Source organism: Staurois parvus, unplaced genomic scaffold, assembly GCF_062004578.1.
Source record: "Staurois parvus isolate SC_StPar_1 unplaced genomic scaffold, SC_StPar_1.0 ptg000058l, whole genome shotgun sequence".
Taxonomy (NCBI): Eukaryota; Metazoa; Chordata; class Amphibia; order Anura; family Ranidae; genus Staurois; species Staurois parvus.
The window spans coordinates 1,340,455-1,352,928 of NW_028317854.1; the positions used below are offsets into that span (position 1 = coordinate 1,340,455).

Here is a 12,474-nt window from a genome sequence, read left to right on the forward strand (position 1 = left end):
GACCTGGAGGGAGAAACACACAAGTCCCTTCTTTTGATACCTCCATTCCAGCTACCATTTACCGGAATCCAATCCTGTATGACTTCACTTCTTTTCCCATCAGGGAACTCTACCCAATGCCCCCCTTGTTGTCACTCTCTAATCTCCACTGTCATTCTGCTACAGGCTCTAATGAGACCTTCTCAACTCTTTTTACAGGTGCACTTCCATAAGCACTTTCTCTCCTGAAATTTTAACTGGGTCCCCCTAGTCTTTCTATCAACCTTTCTGCCTCCTTTCTTCAGGTTTCCTGATACCTCTCTCAGCATTACTGTCCCAAGGCTGTAGGGGGCCTATTTCCATGGTATTTGTAACAGGACCACCCCTCCTATTTCTGGTACCTTTAGATACCAAACCTGCAGGAATCATCACCATAGTATTCAGTTTATGATGAACTGATATAATCAAGTCAATATAACACCTATCAATATTTTTTCCAGCATTTATTAAGGCAGTGTCTGCAGAAGGCACATACCACGGAGGGCAGTCATCATCCACAGGAACCTCACAAAACGCCACATCACCTGGTGTCACACCCTATACAGGCAGCTGTCCTACCATCTGAATTTATATCCAAATCCTGAACAGATGTGTTCTCTTCTGATCCATTTTGCCAGTTTTCACATACTATTTGTTCCTGTATCTCAGGGGTCTTATCAGACTTGTCACAAACCTTTTTTTTGGCCCAGCGACTCTTTAGGCACATCTGTCTGAGCTCCAAGCAGGATTTCTGCTGTTCTCTGATCCATGCTCGGCCCTTTCATCTCATGTGGTTTGTCCACTGGTGCAGTAAGCATGCCCTTCACCGACAACTGACCAGTACCACCCTGGACCATAGCAGCAGAAATGTGTCCCACTTGGTTGTTAGGAGGTGAAACCTATTTTGACTCATTCTTCATATCTCCAAAACCTCTCATACCATATTTAATTTTAGGTAATTATATAGTGCTGTCAATTTACGCAGCGCTTTACACATATATATATTGAACATTCACATCAGTCCCTAACCCTCAAGGGGTGTACAATCTAAGGTCCCAAACTTACATTCATACACATATTAGGGCTAATTTAGACAGGATCCAATTAACCTACCAGCATGTCTTTGGAGTGTGGGAGGAAACCCACGCAAGCACAGGGAGAACATGCAAACTCCATGCAGGAGGTGCCATGGTCGGGAATCAAACCCATGACCCATTTATTGCAAGGCAGACGTGCTAACCACTAAGCCACTGTGCCGCCCGCACAGGATGTAATCCAGCAGCGTACCCAGAGGCAATTTTTAACACTATTAATAAGCTCGAAAACAAAACCAGTCCTGTCTTGTTTTCTTTTGTTCTGTACAGCCTACCATTCAGTGCTCTATCTAGTGGTTCTCTGCAGTACCAGACAATCTGACTGTGGAGGAGACACCCCAGTATAGAATGGCTGTACATTCCAAAGTTCAAGCATCTCCTTTAATACGTTTGTTATGAAACAGCCCCTTGACTCCAGATACAAATCCTTCCTGAAGGCTTTTATGATACTGGGAATACAGAGAGACTCACCTGATGAGACTTGAGAAGTTGCAACTTTTAAAAAGGGACCTCTTCCCAGCTGGAGGTAAGCACAGCATTATTATATTATTATTATACAGTATTTATAAAGCGCCAATAGTTCGCTCAGCGCTGTACATTACAAAGGGGGACAGAACATGTGACAGAACAATATCAATACAATGCAAAACATGAGGGGATTGAGGGCCCTGCTCTTTTGAGCTTACAATCTAGGAGGGAGGGGATGGTGGCACAGGAGGAAAAAGCTGTGGGGGATGGAGTGGTAGAAAGAGTGGAGGAGGTCAGCAAGTTAGCAGAGGGTGGGGTAGGCTTCCCTGAAGAGATGGGTTTTCAGGGTGTGCCTAAAGGAGAGGAGAGTAGGTGATAATCTGATGGGTTGGGGTAGGGAGGTCCAGAGGATGGGTGACACCCTGGAGAAGTCCTGGAGGCGGGCATGGGAGGAGGAGACCAGGGAACTAGAGAGAAGGAGGTCTTGTGAGGAGCGGAGTGTGCGTGCTGGGTGGTACTTGGTACTTGATGTACTTTGTACATCAGTGTTAGGATTTTGAATTTGATCCGTTGCGCAATCGGAAGTCAGTGGAGGGATTAGCAGAGGGGGGTGGCGGAAACAGAGCGGTTGGAAAGGTGAATGAGTCTGGCAGCCATATTCAGGATCGACTGAAGCGGGGATAGCCAGCGGCAAGGCAGTCCAGTAAGGAGGGAGTTGCAGCATGGTGCTTTGCCAGAGTGCTGCCAGGTGCTGGGCTCATTCCCAACTACTCAGGCTCCACATCAGTGAGCTGCCCATGACCATTCCCAGTGACAACATCAATTTGACACTCCATGCCAACACCACTTTTGTGGGTCAAGGGCAAAGTCTCTGCTGTATGCTCGCCCTTATCTACAGGCTGTTCTGTAGACTCTCCTGCTGGCACAGCAGAAGCAGTGTCCAACTTATTTTTACACATAACAGCCTCATCTATCATTGAGATTAGCTTTTTATCCCAATTATCCCAATCCATTGTATACGCACTCAATTCGCCACTGCTCCCCTCTGAATCATGTCAGACTTCGGTATCACCTGTTTTTCAACCGCAGGTTGCAATACCTTACATCCACAACCTTGCTCTGGTGGTGCCTTATGAATTACACCAGAGTGACATTGCAGTTGTCCGGGGAAACCTCCAGCTCCAATACACGGATTTCCCTGGTGCTTTCTATGGGAAATGACCCATCTTTAATTACAGCTTTTGCTCTGCAAGAGTTCATGGTTTTTCCAAGAGCAGTACATTTTCCATTATCACCACTATTATCAGCATTTTTAGCTCTTGAAGGCTGTCCTAATCCAATACCAACTTAAGACTGGCAGACATTAGAGACATCACTATTCTCCTTTTGAGAACCACACACAGGTGCAGGTTTGACTTTAACCCCTGCCTCCCCACTGTACAAGGTACTGCACGGGGAAAAGTCACACTCAAGAGCATGTTCAGTGGCCCAACTAACTGGGATCACTCCTACACCATCATGGACAGTCTCATAACCAGTCCTTCTCAACATTACATTAGCATTCCCAGCCATTGTTTTATCACAGACAGTCTTACCCATCACAGTAGTAGGTGTCACCATCTTCATTGGAGTACATAATCTCATGAACAAATCCTAAACTGTGCTTTCCTTGGCAACTTTTCCCTTGAGCCCACAAGGTGAAATGACAGATGCCTTCTCAAGCTCCATGGACTCTCTGGAATGCATGGGACATACAATAGCTCTTTTGGTGAAAGTGAATACAACCACCACTGTTATATTTGCTATCATGACTACAACTGGTAGGGTTACTGCATATACTCCAGAAATTGTAGATACGTTTAAGGAATATTTGGAGGAGCTGTACAGTACACAACAAAAAAATGTTGGGGGGAGATGTTGGATTTCCTTACAGTATAGTATATTTACAGTATGTAAGATATTACTGAGCCCACATGGAGTGCATTTGCTTTGCAGTAGTATCGTTAATGATTACTGTATATTTAGAATATCCTGCTCTTGAAAATAAGAATACCACAAGCAGTAAAAATACATCAATTGCAGTCATGACTTACCACAGGTATGGCCAACCGAAGCTGCTCTTTTGCTTCATTACAGAATCCATAGGGTAAAAGTCTCTTAATTCCAAGAGGTTTGTCTGAAGAGGTCTCCTTGGCTTCCTCCTTCAGTCTTTTCTTTGTTCTTACTGCTGTTAACATTTTGTAGGATTCCTATACTAGGGAATGCAGTGTAAGATAAATTGTGCTTAGGAGAGGTGAAGTGTTAGAGAACTCATCTCATGTTTCACAGACTACACTCAATGGGAGAAGAACATACTGTAACCTGATTATCAAGTGATGTATATCAGTCATCTCTCTATGGAAAAAACGAAAGTATTTGATGAGGGACTACATTTTTTACCTAGACATGTCTTTATCATTTAAAAAAAAAATAATATTTTATGTAGATAAACCATAAAGTGATTCAAGCTGTAGTAATGCACTTGCAAAAAAAGTATTGTTCGTCCCTGTGATACTATTTCATTATACTCAACAGTTCAATTTTCAGGGCCGGCATTTGGGAAAATTGTGTATATATATATATATATATATATATATATATATATACACACACACACACAGTGGGGATCGAAAGTTTGGGCATCCCAGCTAAAAATTTGTATTAATGTGCATAAAGAAGCCAAGGAAAGATGGAAAAATCTCCAAAAGGCATCAAATTACAGATTAGACATTTTTATAATATATCAACAAAAGTTAGATTTTATTTCCATCATTTACACTTTCAAAATAACAGAAAACAAAAAAATGGCATCTGCAAATGTAAGGGACCACCTGAGAGCACCTCTAGCAACCCACTGGTCGGGCTTCCGCAGAGAGCGGAGTCTAAGTTCCGGAGCACTTGTTCACCAGAGCCCCTGGGGGGATGGACTTGGAGCGCTCCGAGACCAGGTCGCGACTACTGGATATACCCACCAGTGGTAGAGGAGTCCGCCAGGGGCTCCCGCAGGGTGAGAGTCTGATGTGAGAGGACCAGGGGGTCCTAGAGGGATGGATGGAGGAGCGAAAGCTAAGTCAAACAAGCCGAGTCAGTAGCCGGGGGGGGTCGGTGCGGTACAAAACAGTAGGCAAAGAATAGTCGGGTCACACGCCAGGTCAATAACAGGAGATCAGATCTAAAGGGGAACATCCAGGAGCGAAGTCAGGCAAGCCAGGGGGTCAGGATAGGAGAAGGCAGCAAGGTCAGACAATCCGGATCAATAGTACTCACAACACAGGTATCAGATAACAGGAATCGCAGAAAGACCATTCGGCAACAAGTGTCTGTGCAGGGCTGGTTTAAGTAGCCCGCCCTGCACCTGACAGGCGCAGCCTAGGTCCTAGTGCCTGCCCAGCACTGTCATAGACGACGGGTGCGCCTGGGTCCTAGTGCCCTGCTGCCTGCATGTCTTGGCAGACACCTACGCATGTGCAGACCAATGCGTCACGATGGTCCCTGACAGCAAAAGTTTGGGCACCCTGCAGAGTTAATATCTTGTACTGCCCCCTTTGGCAAGTATCACAGCTTGTAAACGCTTTTTGTAGCCAGCCAAGAGTCTTTCAATTCTTGTTTGAGGTATCTTTGCCCATTCTTCCTTACAAAAGTCTTCCAGTTCTTTGAGATTTCTGGGCTGTCTGTCACGCACTGCTCTTTTAAGGTCTATCCATAGATTTTCAATTATGTTGAGGTCAGGAGATTGTGAAGGCCATGGCAAAACCTTCAGTTTACGCCTCTTGATGTAATCCCCCGTGGATTTCGAGGTGTGTTTAGGATCATTATCCATTTGTAGAAGCCATCCTCTCTTTAACTTCAGCTTTTTCACACATGGCATCAAGTTACCATCCAAAATTTGCTGAAATTTTATTGAATCCATTTTTCCTTCTACTCGTGAGATGTTCCCTGTGCCACTGGCTGCAACACAACCCCAAAGCATGCTTGATCCAACCCCATGCTTAACAGTTGGACAGAGGTTCTTTTCATTAAATTCTGTGCCCCTTCTTCTCCAAACGTACCTTTGCTCATTCCGGCCAAAAAGTTCAATTTTAACCTCATCGGTCCACAGAACTTGTTTCCAAAATGCATCAGGCTTGTCTATATGTTCATTTGCAAAGTTCAAACGATGATTTTTGTGGTGAGGACGTAGAAGAGGTTTTCTTCTGATGACTCTTCCATGAAGACCATATTTGTACAAGTATCTCTTTATAGTAGAATAGTATACCACAACTCCAGTGTCTGCCAGATCTTTCTGGAGGGATCATGCAGTCAAACGTGGGTTTTGAATTGTTTTTCTCACAATCCTGCGAGTTGTTCTGTCTGATATTTTTCTTGGTCTTCCAGATCTTGCTTTAACTTCCACTGTTCCTGATGACTGCCATTTCTTAATTACATTCCGAACAGAGGATATTGACATCTGAAAACGCTTTGCTATCTTCTTATAGCCTTCTCCAGCTTTGTGAGCGTCAACTATTTTCAGTTTCAGTTTTCTAGACAACTGCTTAGAAGAACCCATGGTGCTGATTGTTGGGGCAAGGTCAGATGAGTCTGGGCATTTAAAACCTTTGAGACTGACATAACCTGGTCTTCCCAGATGATGATTGAGAACAATCCATGACACTGGCAGGTCTCAGCTTTGCAAAGGGGGCAGTGCATGCTATAAATTCTGCAGGGTGCCCAAACGTTTGCAGACGCCATTTTTTTGTTTTCTGTTTTCGATCCCCACTGTATATATGTGTGTGTTTGTAAATTCTTGCTGCAGTTTGGGAAATAAAAAAAAGAATTTCCTTTAACTAAATACAAAATAATTGAATACTGTCTCTGTCTTTTTTATTTGCACAGTTCAATCGTCAGGGCAAGCTATTGGGGTTTACCCTCCTTCTCAGTCCAAGCAGTAATGATAAACATATTTTATAAATAAGTAAAAAAAACTTTATAAACTTTGTGTATTGGTCCAAGAAGGAGTGGAACATACCAAAAGCTTGTCCCAATGATTGAACTGTTAGTGCAAATAAAAAAGTATCCCAGAGACAGTAGTCAATTGTTTTGTATTTAGTTAAATGTAATTATTTATTTCTCAAACCATATTTTACATATATATATTTTATATATATATATATATATATATATATATATATATATATATATATGTACATAGTGTATACAGTAGATACATAGAGTATATATAAATGTATACCTTGTGCCTTACAGTTTTGTAAATGTTGTATGTCATAAAGCATATACTCACTGTGGAACCTAAGCGGTTAATCCTCTGCATTGTGTAAAAAGGCTGTTTGATCCTGTCTTCTCTGATTTTCTTGTTCTTCTACTGTCTCCAATCCATCTGCTGATAGTACAGAACGCTAGGAGTCACTTTGCACATGCTCAGTTTAGTATGTAGGGCTAGAAAGTTTTTTTTTTCTTTGGGAGGGTGCATGTGATCAACACAGGGCCGATCAGCATTGTCCAGACAGAGGGTCAAGGGTCATGCAGCCTCATAAGACAGTGAGAGCAGAATGAAAACTCATCCAAAAACCTTTAACCAGTGCTCAGTTGGACACTGATAGAAGACACAAGACTGCTATATACTGCTGATGGGAAAAGGTCTATAGCACTTTGTATTTACTAAAATAATTACATTTCCATATTGTGTGTACCGTGGGAGACCAGATATAGTGAATACATGGGCATGGGTTTAGTAACACTTTAAGAAAGCATAGAACTGTAAACAGAAAATTGTATCATTGAAAACTTTGCCTGAACAGCCAATCAACGTTGAACTGATTTTTTTTTTTTTTTAAAGCAGCAGCAAGGGAGACTGGCATTTTTAATCAAGCAAAAATAATTCTCAATTTTTCTTATTAATCTGTTATCTGTTAATCATTGCCTAAAAAAACATGAAACTTGTTTTTAGAACCTTAAAATCAGTGACTAATGACATGATGGTTTTAGTAGTGGGACTTGTTTATTCTGTATACTGAAAGTTACCTAAGATAGTTTACTTTTTCAGTGAAGTGGCATCTTCTTCAGTCAGTTGTAGAAATAGCAAATGTTCTTCACTAAGGTACTCAACCTTTGTGCACACGATACTTCTTACAGAAGTGTTAATATATGGACAAGAAATACAACTTGGATCTATCTGTATCCACTTGTATTGTCCTTTTCAACAGCAAAGTCAGACAATAGATATTATGAGTAGTAAAACAAGCTTTTCTGCTCGGTTGCTAGAAGAATGCCTTTTAAGTTCTTTTTTACCTGTTTCATAATTTCCCACTTGTCAGAATGCCCTCTCTTAACAGGTTTTCCCTATGGATAACCTTCAGCAAAGGTACACCAGGTCTAGGAAAGCACAGGAAGGCCTTGCCTACCAAACAATATTTAACGTTGTTAAGCATAGTGTATGGTACTACCTTTAATATCAGTTCCAAAGGCCAAAAATGGCAGTGGTCTTAAAACAAGTTTTATAGAAACCAGGAATACGGCAGAAGATCACGTATGAGCACATGCTTTATTTCTGTCATGCACAAAATGACAAGTTATCTTTCTTCTGCTCATTTCCTGCCACCATTTTTTCAATACACTTCTCAGACATGCCATCCTCTCATTGACAACCATGTGCAATTAGCACCACAAACTTGCCCTCAACAGACGGGGTGGAAATGTGCACTTGTAAATTAAAATTTTTTTTTATCTGTTTTTTTTATAGGTTTTACAGATAAAAAACAGATCACAAACAGATACATCTATCCACTATAGGAATATCAATGTCAAAAGAAAAAACATTACAATCAAAAAAGATACAGAAATAAAGCAACAGTGTTGTGTGTGTGTTTTTTTTTTAATCCACATTTACACCTTTTGCAGGTATTTTAAATTTGGATTTGAATATCACCTGTCAAATCTGAGGTATTTTATCTGTACCGTTTAATATCATTGTGGATGGACCGGTTGTTCCAGCCTTGCTAGGGGGTTACTGAAGATGGCCCTAACTTAAATGATTAAATAGGCTTATCCCATTTAAAGTAAGGTGGGGTCTACCTAGGGGCGGACTGACCATTTGGAAACTCGGGGTCATTAGGGGGCCCCATGAGATGCCCCTGGTACCTTTTTCATAGGCTTTTTTGAGTTTGGGCAAGGACACAGGGGCCCCATGATCCCCTATTTCCCGGGGGCCCCATGAGTTGTCAGTCCGCCCCTGGGTCTACCTATGAGTCAAAAAAGAAAAGAGAGAGGAATGAAAGAAGAAAATAACATGATAATCAACAGGCATAATAGTCAAGAATAGAGAAGAGATGGAAAAGAAAGGGAGCCACTCCTTCGGAGCACAATGATTCTGTTAATGAATAGTGGATCCACGGGTTCCATGTTTTCCAGTTTTCCAGTCTTTTGCCCAGGCAGCCAATTAGAGATATGACACTAAGCATTTTGAGTTTTGATTTACCTATCGAATATGAGGAAAAAGGCAATTTTGGGCAACTTAAAGTGATTCTAAAGGTTTTTTTTTTTTTTTTTTTTTTTTTAAGAATAATTAACGAACATGTCTACACTTACCTGCTATTTTGCACAGAGCAGCCTGGATTCTTCTCTTCTCAGGTCCCCCCGCAGGCTCTCCTGGCCCCTCCCTCTTGTCAGGTGCCCCTCCAGCAAGCCGCTGCTAGGCCCCACCCGCTCTCTCTTCTCATTGACTCACTGGCTGTGATTGACAACAGTGGGAGCCAATGGCTCCCGCTTCTGTCTCAACCAATGAGAAGAGGGAGTCCTGGGCTAGCAGAGACTCCAGTGCACAATGCTGGATCGCAAGGGGGCTTAGATGAGTATTAGAGGGGCTGGGGGTGATGCTGCACACAGAATGCATAGAATGCATGAAGGTGAAAAGCCTTGAGCCTTTAGAATCACTTTAAGATGAGTCACTTCAGTTTTAGAATAGATCAAGTTGAAAATTTTGTTCCAAAATCTGCTTATTTTGAGGCCACGAAATATGAAACATGGTGCACATCTGCCCATAATCTCTAAAGTACTGAGGTGAGGCCTGAAGATTTGCCTTTATGATCGGACTCATGTACCACCTCAATAGCTACTTATAGTTAGATTTTGTTATTATCTGCAATTGCCTGCCATTCCTGAAGATCCATAGCCTTCCCAAGATCTGCTTCCACTGAGACATGAAGGGTAGTTTGCAAGTAGGTTTAGTAAGCAGAGTATACTGTATATATTGGTATTTCTTCTTTTTAATGCTTTCCTACCCTTGCAGGTCGACTCAAACATTGTCACAGTCAGAGGTCCACTTGCCTGTTTAAGCTTAGACTTAAAGTGTTACTAAACCCAGGACCCTGCATTCACTATGTCTCGTCTCCCACAGTACACACAACATGGAAAAGCAATTATTTTAGTCAATATAAGGAAGAGGCAGGACCCCTGACCTCTGTCTGGACAGTGCTGATTCGTCCTGTGCTGATCACATGCATCCTCCCAAGAAAAAAAAAACCTCTCTAGCAATACAGACCAAACTGAGCATGTGCAGAGTGACTCCACATGATATGTCTTATCAGGAGATAGAAGGGGGACACTGGAAACAGGGTAAGATCAGAGAAGTCAGGATCAAAAAGCGTTTTTACAAAATTAAGACGATTAACTCCTTCGGTTGCACAGTTAGTATAACAAGCATGCTTTACTGCATATACAAATTGATTTTACTGCTGTGTTTAGTAACACTTTCAATAGAAATTTTTTCCATACAGAGTAAATTAAGGTCTTTTTGAAAATAATCAATACTATGAATTCCATTGTCCATCAGGAATTCTCCTATGCAGATTAAACCTTTGTTTTTCCACCACTGAAAAAAGTTGTGGATCCAGTCGTGTTCGAATTTCAGGATTACCTAAGATTCTGTAGGGGTTTAAGGGGGTGTGTGATGAACTTAGAGCTTTTCTTGCCTAGTGTCTGTTCCAAATCACAAGGGAGTACAGGTCTGCCTACAGACATTATAGGGCCCTATACAGACTTCCTGACAGGGCCCCCTCGCCTTCCACTTTGGAAAACATGTACAAATAATGTAGGGCCCAAAAGTATGTACAGTCCAACACACAGCACACCCTCTTTCAGCATAATTTCACTACCACTCCTCTTTGTCCATAGCACAGCAGTACCACCTATGCACACACACACTGTGTACACACGTTTACACACTGTATATACACTGTACACATGCATACCATACACATACACAGCACACACACCTCTGTACACGCACACTATGCACACTGTACACGCACACTATAAACACATACACTGTGCACACAATCATATGATGCTTCTTTACAAGTTTGACCTCTGAAGAACAATCTGTGGTGGATTGCTTTTCAGAGGTCTGACAGGTGGCTGGAAGGCTTGATGTTGCCTCTTCATTGCCTGTTTAACTCTCTAAAGTCAACACCACTGCATTGCAATTGCAATCACGGTTGCAGGACGGTTTCTGCGTGGCCCCATTCACTTACTTAGGTGTAAAGGAAATTTGTAAATTCTGTATGCAGTTGTATTGTATTTTGTATGCTTTGCCTCTGTATTGTACACTGCACTCACTGAGCACACGGCACTAATAATGTTTTCAATACGTTTGCATTCCTTCAAGTCCTGATTAGAAAGTTGCCTGCCTATGTAACGCCCCGTGTTTACCATAAAAGTACAATTGTAATATTAATGTGATACCTACGTAATCATGTGTATAAAAAACTCCAAACACACCAAATAAACAGAACAGTGATTTGGAAAGTTGTTGAGTGTATCTTTTTGTGTCTGCAGTAGTTATTAATTTGGAACCGCTAATCAATATGAGAATAGAAGTTGCTTATCTATAAAATTTTCAGTATTAATGTCCAGAACAGGTCATATTCATACAACTCACAGACTGCAGCAAGAGGTATATTTTTTCTGTGACTAAAGTGGGGCCAGTAGAACCTATTATAACCCTTCTGCTGCCAGGTCTGTACGGTGTACAGACCCGACAGTGGGGGTTTTACACATACTTCCAGTGGATGCAGTTCGATGAGATGTCATTGATGGCTAGTCTGAGGATGTGCCCAAGGCCAGATCAACAGGTAAACGAGCTTTCCTCCTGAACATTGTTGACATGTACTACCGCTGCAATGTGCCTGCTCCAGTGCTGCTTCTTTTCAGTGAAGAGAGTCCCAAGCATATACAGAAGAGTGTGGTTGAATCGTTCTGACTGGGGGTCTCCTTGAAGGTGATAGGGGGTTGTTCTTAATTTCTAAATACCTTGCATATCTAACAGTCTTTTAATAAGTTCATTCTCACAGTCTTTTCCCTGATCAGAGTGGATACACTGAGGCAGGCCATAGTGGACAAAGAACTTTTCAATGAGAACTTTGGTTACAGTTGAGGCTTGCTGATCCAGCACCTCCACTAAGGTAAGATGGGGTGTACAAAGTAACATCATATCTGTAGTATGATCCATATTTCTCCCACTTAGTCCACAACCTCCCAAATGCTGTAATTGTGCTTCCAAAAAATGACTGCAAGGATGCGGCACCACTAATCCTTTATCTTTAGGGAGCTGCAGTACTCGAAGATGTATTCTGGCCTGCCCCCCTTTCCACACCAATTCCCTAAATAAAGTATCTATCTTCCTGAACCACTTTCCTGTGATCCATACAGGTGAATTATGCAAGATATATACAAGTTGAGACAGCCATACCATCTTAATGAAACCACAAAATCCCACCACTGAAAGTGGGAATTGGCGCCATGCCTTAAACTTCTCTTTAAATTTTGCTAACAAGGGCACTAAGTTATAACTTTTTCCCCTCCA

At 41.9% G+C, this 12,474-nt stretch overlaps 1 pseudogene across 1 annotated transcript in view; it reads right to left on the reverse strand.

The window, feature by feature from the left end:
- LOC149469845 (multidrug and toxin extrusion protein 2-like) overlaps positions 1-3,873 on the reverse strand; it is a 147,999-nt pseudogene extending 144,126 nt beyond the window's left edge. Inside the window, exon 1 of the transcript XR_016311480.1 lies at positions 3,674-3,873. The product of XR_016311480.1 is annotated as a multidrug and toxin extrusion protein 2-like (transcript). The remainder of the gene's footprint in view (positions 1-3,673) is intronic.
- Between the last annotated feature and the right edge of the window lie 8,601 nt (positions 3,874-12,474).